The following is a 7,919-nucleotide window of genomic DNA, read 5'->3' as shown; positions in this document are numbered from 1 at the left end:
TCATCGCCGCCGCAAATTTCATCGGCCGAGGAGCTGTTGACCCGCGCTTCAAAATTTCGACTCGTGATGAAATCATCATTGGTGCTCAAGAAGCAATCCCGTTAGGAGCAAATACCAGAAGCCCCCTGAGTTTTGCTGGTCCGAGCAGTGTTAGTTATCCGTAACAACATCGAAGCTAACAAAGCCATCGGTTCTTTTCAGAGCCATCAAATTTGTGGAAAAGAGTTAAAAGAGAAATATTTCCGATTTTATTTATAACTTCTTATATTCCTAAATCAATTTCACAGCTTCATACAAAATTTCATTTGTCACGAATAATTTATGACTCAACCATTTGAGATTGTACTCGCGGACGCTGCTGCAGTGCCGTCGGGGCGAGTGCTCAACATTTCACAACGATTGCAAAATAGAGTGGCTTTTCCAACAGCGCCTTTTATGTTCCATATTTTATGGGAACACTTTGATTAGGAAAATTATCCCATGTGACAAAATTGCGACATATTTAGAATGCTTTTGAAAAGACATTCTCATTGAACAATTGTAATAATTTTGGCACCCATGGATCAGAAATTTACCGTCATAATAAAGAAAACTATTAATTATCAACAGCTCGTATTGAATATTTAGGGAATGCCAATCATTCCAACAATTCATGTTCGACCAATTTCTCACGTAATAGTATTCTCCGCAATTTTCAAGTAATTCCAAGCCCAACACATTATTGGCACATACCCATTTCCCAGATTGGTCGTTCAGAAAGCGAAGAGCACAAAAGGGAGGAGCATCATCTGCTATTCCAAGGTTATAAAACATGCTGCCTTCGTTGGATTCAGTTTCATTCCATTTCCGCTTTCGAGCTGGTAAGAGCTCCTCCGAACTTGCTTAGCGAGAAGTACCTCGCTGCTAGAAGCTTGCTGAGCTGTTAATCCAGAATCTGATTTGTGAAATCGCTCAAGATTTCAAGATTGAGCTACGTTTCCAGATTTCAACTAAATCCCTGTGATCCGCTACCCTGTTTCTGTTGTGCACCCATGAATTATTCAGCTGGTTTGTTGAATAAACAGAGAACTTATTCACATCTTTTTCTTCTTGGCATAACGTCCTCACTGGAACAGAGCCTGCTTCTCAGCTTAGTGTTCTTATGACACTTCCACAGTTATTAACTGAGAGCTTTCTTTGCCAAAGTTTCCATTTTTGCATTCGTATATCGTGTGACAGGTACGATTATACTCTATGCCAAGGGAAGTCAAGAAAATTTCCATTCCGAAAAGATCCTGGACCGACCGGGAATCGAACCAAGACACCTTCAGCATGGCTTTGCTTTGTAGCCGCGGACACTAACCACTCGGCTAAGGAAGGCCCCAACTTATTCGCATGCATTTGCAACTTTTTCGATTTTCCATACAAAATGACCAACTTTGGTAAGTTAGATCTCAGTTATTATGGAAATATTTTCGAATGAAACTTTCACAGAACATCAGATGTAACTTGAATTTTAACATATATTTTTGAATAATTTTTCCAATCACAAGTTTATAAGTAATAACGGTTTGACTAAACTGTAATTTTCGACGAAAAATTCAAAACTTTTTATCTTAAAATTTCAAAGCCTTACACAAAAACTGTCTTCAGCAAACTTATTCATCTCGTCAAAGTCTACAACTTTGTTGAAGATACCATGAAGCTATTCCTTCAATATGTTTAGTTATGTCAATCATAAAAAATCGTCAATATATTCACTTTAGTCAAACCGTAACTGCTTTTCAACGTGTGATTGGAAAAATCACTCAAAAACATATGTTAAAATTTAAGTTATGTCTGATATTCTGTGAAAATTTCATTCAAATCGGTCCATAAATAACTGAGATATAGTTTATCAAAGTCGGTCATTTTGCATGAAAAATCAATAGAGTTGCCTTTTTTCTCAGCGAAGAATTACACCATCAACGAAAATAGCGCGAAAGCAATAACCAATCGGGTGCAAGTAGCGAACGGAGTGACGAAACAACCAAGCGAGAACCCCACCACTCGCCATCGGTGAACGGAGCTTGAGCAAATAAAACCACTGGTTGTTCTGCTCCCAGCTCATTCACAAATCGAACGGCATAATGAACGGATCAAGCAGCGGAGCAGCAAAGAAGAGCGCGTGAAAGCCACAGCAGTGTGCGAGTAGCGAACGGAACCTGAGATCAACGAAGCGAAAGCAACAACTGAAAATCATTCAGTGGACGGATTAGTAGTCAGCGCGAACCGGCGACCTGTTGGAAAGTAACGCCAGCGAAATATACACCATCTGCCTCTCCTTACCATTCATATTCTTGTACATGATGAATTCAATGAAATGGTTTGGTTTGGCGATGAAGCAAAGAGTTATTAAGGATGATTTTACTTAACGAAGAGTTGTTGATAAATATTCCAATCAATAAGAGTTGTTTTGAAAAAGTTCACTTTTATCAGAATTTTCCTCGGAAAATTTCTGCTTTACCAAAGAGTTGTTAATGAAATTCCTGCAGCAAAGGGTCGAGTTTCTCCCCACGAATATTTCCAGCCAGGACCAGTCATGGAGGACAATCCATCCCGAGCATCACGGCCCCCGCTTCCAAAATTCTCGAGTACGGAAATTGGAAAATGTATTAAAATTGCGACATTAAAATCAATAAATTGTTTCTTGACCAATTGTAATGAGCAACTTTTGATCTGAATTGATTTTTCTACATGTTGTCTATTGCGTTAATCTGAGAAATAGGCTATATGAAATTGATTTCTTGGCAAGGGATGTACAAGATGAGCATTATGCTGTTATTGCATCCCGACGGCACTGCAGCAGCGTTCTTGGAACATCCTCAAATTGTCGTATTGTCGATTATTCGTGATAAATCAGATATTGTATGATGCTACGAGATGAATTAAGAGATTATAGCAAATTTTTGGTAAGCACATTAAGAAATATTACTAGCTATATTATCACGAGAAGTTCTTACTAGCTCGAAAGTGTAAATGAAATGAACCGAATCCTGTTGTTGTTACAGAGGGATTTTAATCCGAAGGTCATTCGTTCCTTAAATGAACCGAATCTGTCAAAGATAGTATGTTTTACATAATTTGAATTGCAGACGATGCTCCTCCCTTTCGTATTCTTCGCCTTCTTCTGATTGACCAATCTAGGATAAGGTACATGAAGTTGATGTCTTGGTTAGGGATTTACATATCTTGGAAAATTCACATGCGCGTTCGTATGGACAGTAAAAATATCAACATTATTTTAATAGCTTACAATAAATTAAAATCACGCATGATATTCAATAGTTTTCTTTATTATGACGGTAAATTTCTGATCCATGGGTGCCAAAATTATTACAATTGTTCAATGAGAATGTCTATTCGAATGCATTCTTAAAATGTCGCAATTTTGTTACATGTGATAATTTTGCTAATCAAAGTGTTCCCACAAAATATGGAACATCAAAGACGCTGTTGGAAATGCCACTCTATTTTACAATTGTTGTGGAATGTTGAGCACTCACCCCGACGGCACTGCAGCAGCGTCCGTGATTACAGTCTCAAAATGTTTAGTCATAAATTATTCATGACAAATGAAATTTTGTATGAAGCTGTGAAATTGATTTAGGAATATAAGAAGTCATATATAAAGTCGGAAATATTTCTCTTTTAACTCTTTTCCACCAATTTGATGGCCCTGAAAAGGGCCGATGGCTTTGTTAGCTTTGATGCTCTTACAGATAAATAACACTGCGGGATGTTATCAGTTGATTGCCATGGTCAAACGGGGAATCCTCAACTCAAATGTATAAATTTGAGCAAGTTATTTGCTTATACGACGAACCGAAAGATTCGTGGCGTGGATGACGCACAACAGTAACAGGTAGTGGATCACCGAGCTTAAGTTGAAATCTGATGATGGCGGCGATGACGATGGCTGGGTGAACGCAAACAAGCGGTGAAGCACAAAGCCAGAATGACTTGCCCGACCGTGTTCACAGTTCGACCGCAAATTTTCCTGTGGACTGCTTCCTTTTCTTCTTCTTCTTCTTGGCGGCGGCAGCGGTGATGACTTTGGCTTCGGACGGCATCTTCTCTCGCTCGCTCGACAGTTTAATTTGAGCGAAGCAAGACAAACGGGAAAGTCCTTCGCTATCGAAGTCTGTGCCTGAGAAGCACGCCCGGTCAGAGCAAGACGATCTGTTGCCTGCTGAGATGCGATCCAAGCGGAGAATGGAAAGCAAATGACGTCAAATTTTCTCTAGCCACCCCTATTTATAGATTTGCTTGAAATCAACGTTCTCTTCTAAAACAGTCTAAAAACTCTCAGAAAACAGTTATAAGAGTTCAAAATATTTCATGCCAACGTAAGGCTCTTGGTTTTGAAACTCCAATTTCACTCCTGTATAGAGAATTTTTATTTTACTTTCAAGCTGTGCGGCATAATCAAATGCAAACGCATTCAGTTCCCGATGGTTAGCGCCTGTGCTTTTACTGTTCATAAGTCGCAAGGTGGAACTTTCCCCGAGGTCGTGTACGACTATGACAAAAGCCAGGATCAGCAATTGGTATATGTTGGTTTGTCGCGGGTTACTTCACTGCAAGGGCTATTTTTGACAAACTCTTCCAATTTTTTGACGTTGGATAACGTCTTACGGCAACATACTGGGGTACAATTTCGAAAAACGAAAAATCGCTCGCGTCACGAAAAGTTGTTAGATTTTGACTGTTAATAACTTACTAACGCCCGGATAGATTTTCAAGATTCTTGCACCAATCGATTGGAAATCTTTCTAATCTACTCCAACAATGAAAACTATTGATTATCATGACTAAACTATTGAAAAATTGGGAAATATCGAAGCATGTCTTATTTTTTATAGAAAAGCACATTTTTCTTGTGTATTCCTGACACAGACATCATTGCGCGATATCTTAGCCACTTTCGTCATTCAAAGGGAAACGCCCTTTTTCGGTCTTCTTCTTACTTCTCTTTATTATCTCGTGTTCAGTCGAAGCCAACCAAACTCGACTTCACGCGCGCATCAGTCAATCGTTGACCAGCAACCGAAGAAGGACTCATATCGGAATAAAATTTACACGTTCGTCGCTGCTGCTGCTGTTTATTCCCAAGCTAAAAGCTGCGGGTTCCGTGTAATCGCTCATCATGGCTCTTGGCATCCAGCTAGCCCATCGAATTCGTGGAGAATGCGTCCAGAAACCTTGATAATTACCGTCGGAGGAGTGAGCAAACCATCGAATACAAGGATGGACAAGAGAGCACAAAATTACCGACCGCATTTTAATTTAATCGTTTTCAGTGATCTTTTGGTGTGTTTCTGTCTAACAATGGAATGAAAACCCAGTTTGATCGACGGTGACTACCACCAACCGTCCTTTTCAGGACGACAATTTCATTTTAAAAGAGTTGTGAGAATTTTCCACCGTGAAGAGCGACATTACTGATGATTGAATGTGATTGATTCAGATTTTGGTCAGTCATTTGCACGCAACCATAAATGGGAAATAAATTTCCCATTGTGCGCGCGCGGGGCGATCCTCGACAGTGTGTGCATGAGTCGGATAAATTGCGAACGGCACTTGAATGAAGAATTCCTCCCGGTTTGTTTCGCATTTAGAGATGATCGCATAATGCCGTTGTCGCCGTCGCTACCTAAATGATACTAGAGCGATCAGTATCAACTCGTCGAACACAGAGCTAAAACTAATAAGCAACAGCTTTGTTGACGTTTCGATTTGGTAAGACATTGTCGAACGAATGGAAATACGCACACAGAAAAGACTGCTACCGCCGCCCGACCCGAACGACGGGAACCTATGTTAAACATTGTTTGCCATTTATCTCCGTTGAAAACTAATCATCCGAAGCTATAATTGATAACTAAATAAATTATTGAATCAATTGTGGCCCTGAAAAGGGCAGTTGTTTGAAATTGTGCTTCAATGCAATTTCAGCACGTTCGCCACGGATACGACGAGTATCGAAAGGCTTCGGAACCCACTTAAGCAATCAATCTTAGTGGATCATGCGTGGACCCTCAAGCGGAATATTTGTTTGTTGAGCAAAAGTTATCGCTCATGCTTCTTCTTCCATCGACCGGTTGAAGAGTTAATCGAACCAACCAAATAATAACACAAAATGTTCATAATAGGTCAACAATGGCATGCAACAAATAGTGTGAAAATTGATTAGAAGAGCACTTATTTTCGACCTACAAGAATTCTGTGCCAATTTTCGGATTTTCATACAAAGTAGGCCAAAACCGTATCGAAAATCGGTCGAAAGTTAGTGTTGGGTCGAAAATTGGTGCTGTTCTCTCAGAAATCTTTCATAAGTTCGTGACGGTCTCAAGCCAGGAAATAGAAGATGCTAATGTTATCCAACGTCACTTTGGCGGTCGTATCTCGGAAACAACCTCTTACTTTTTAAGTTCAATCACGCCAAAGGCAGCAATTCTACCAAGAGGGTTGACTTGAGGAATGAGCTGCAGCGCTTAGGCAATCATCGATTAGTGACGCTTTGAGACGAACTGCGTGAAATACTGGATCATAGCGGCCAAGCCTGCATATTGATGAGTATCAAAGTACAGAGCCTATAGCTTATGCAATGGATATTGCTACAGACCAAAGCACTGGACCGATTCTATCGATTCTCACGATCGAAGCACCCGAGCTATCAAACATCTAATCTACTGGAGGAGTTTGGCGAAACCGGCCAGAAACCGATCACCCAACCAAGCAACACAAGGAAGCAACGACCAAACAAACAAATTCAATCATCTGGCATTATTCCTGGAACACCAAACACTGGTTCTCGGAACCACAGAACGACAAATGGTTCTTTTCAGGACTACCAAAATAAGTCCAAAAAGAGTTAACTTCTGAAAACTTCATCCGATCAATAACAACACAAAACTAGTACACTTACAAATTCATACACATGACAAATCAAATTATTAATCATCGTAGTTCTACGTCAACCCCGCGGTAATGTAATAGCCATTACCCACCCCAATTTTTTTTAAATGATTCTGAGGCTTCCTTCCTGGTAAAGTACCAATGAGTTACATAGAATATCCAATGTTGAAGCATTGGAACAAATGTCAAATAAAATAATAAATAATTTCAGGCAAAAATCGTTACAATCTTCTATTGCCACGATTAATGCGTTATATGTTTAGGTTAAGTTAGGTTAAGTATATTAAAATCTTTTTTTTTCTCTTATAAGCAGATGAAATCAATTCACCTGTAAAAAATCTGAACTGCTACGGCAAATGAAATATAACATGTTGTTAACTAAATGTTAATAAAATCTTAAATTTGTTTTACCAAATTAGGATGAAAGTGTTGTCTAATAACACAGAACACCTAGATATAAGAAATGAATGTAACTGGTAGAACGATTTTTGATGGACTATGTGCACTTGGTCCACTCTGACTGAACTAATAGCCTTCGTTCAGTGACTTGGTTCACTCTGACTGAACAATTTCTAGGAAAATAACAATCATTAAATGCTTGAATATTCGATCTGGGTGCATATCTCCAAGATAACCAGATTATCAACATCCTTCGATATCAGTACCGTAAATTCTTCAATAATCCATATCTTCAATTCAGAAATCAGTGGCATTACGATAGTTTGAAAATTAAAATTTTGAACGGTCAGGGCATTGAAGACCAGAAATATTCAAATATATGTTCAGTCAGAGTAGACCAAGTGAAAATGTTGAGTATCGGCCAAAACATACTGGTCCAAACAGTGAATTCTAGAACAATCCACACAGACACCATAAAACTACCAAAAACTTCTATCGGGCTCTGAAATCGACTCAAAAAATGCAATTATCGATCAGTTCACTGCTTTTTGACACTTGGTCCACTCTGTCTGCACAGAAGT

The sequence above is a fragment of the Aedes aegypti genome, chromosome 2 (genome assembly GCF_002204515.2).
Source record: "Aedes aegypti strain LVP_AGWG chromosome 2, AaegL5.0 Primary Assembly, whole genome shotgun sequence".
NCBI lineage: Eukaryota > Metazoa > Arthropoda > Insecta > Diptera > Culicidae > Aedes > Aedes aegypti.
This window is presented reverse-complemented; position numbering follows the sequence as displayed.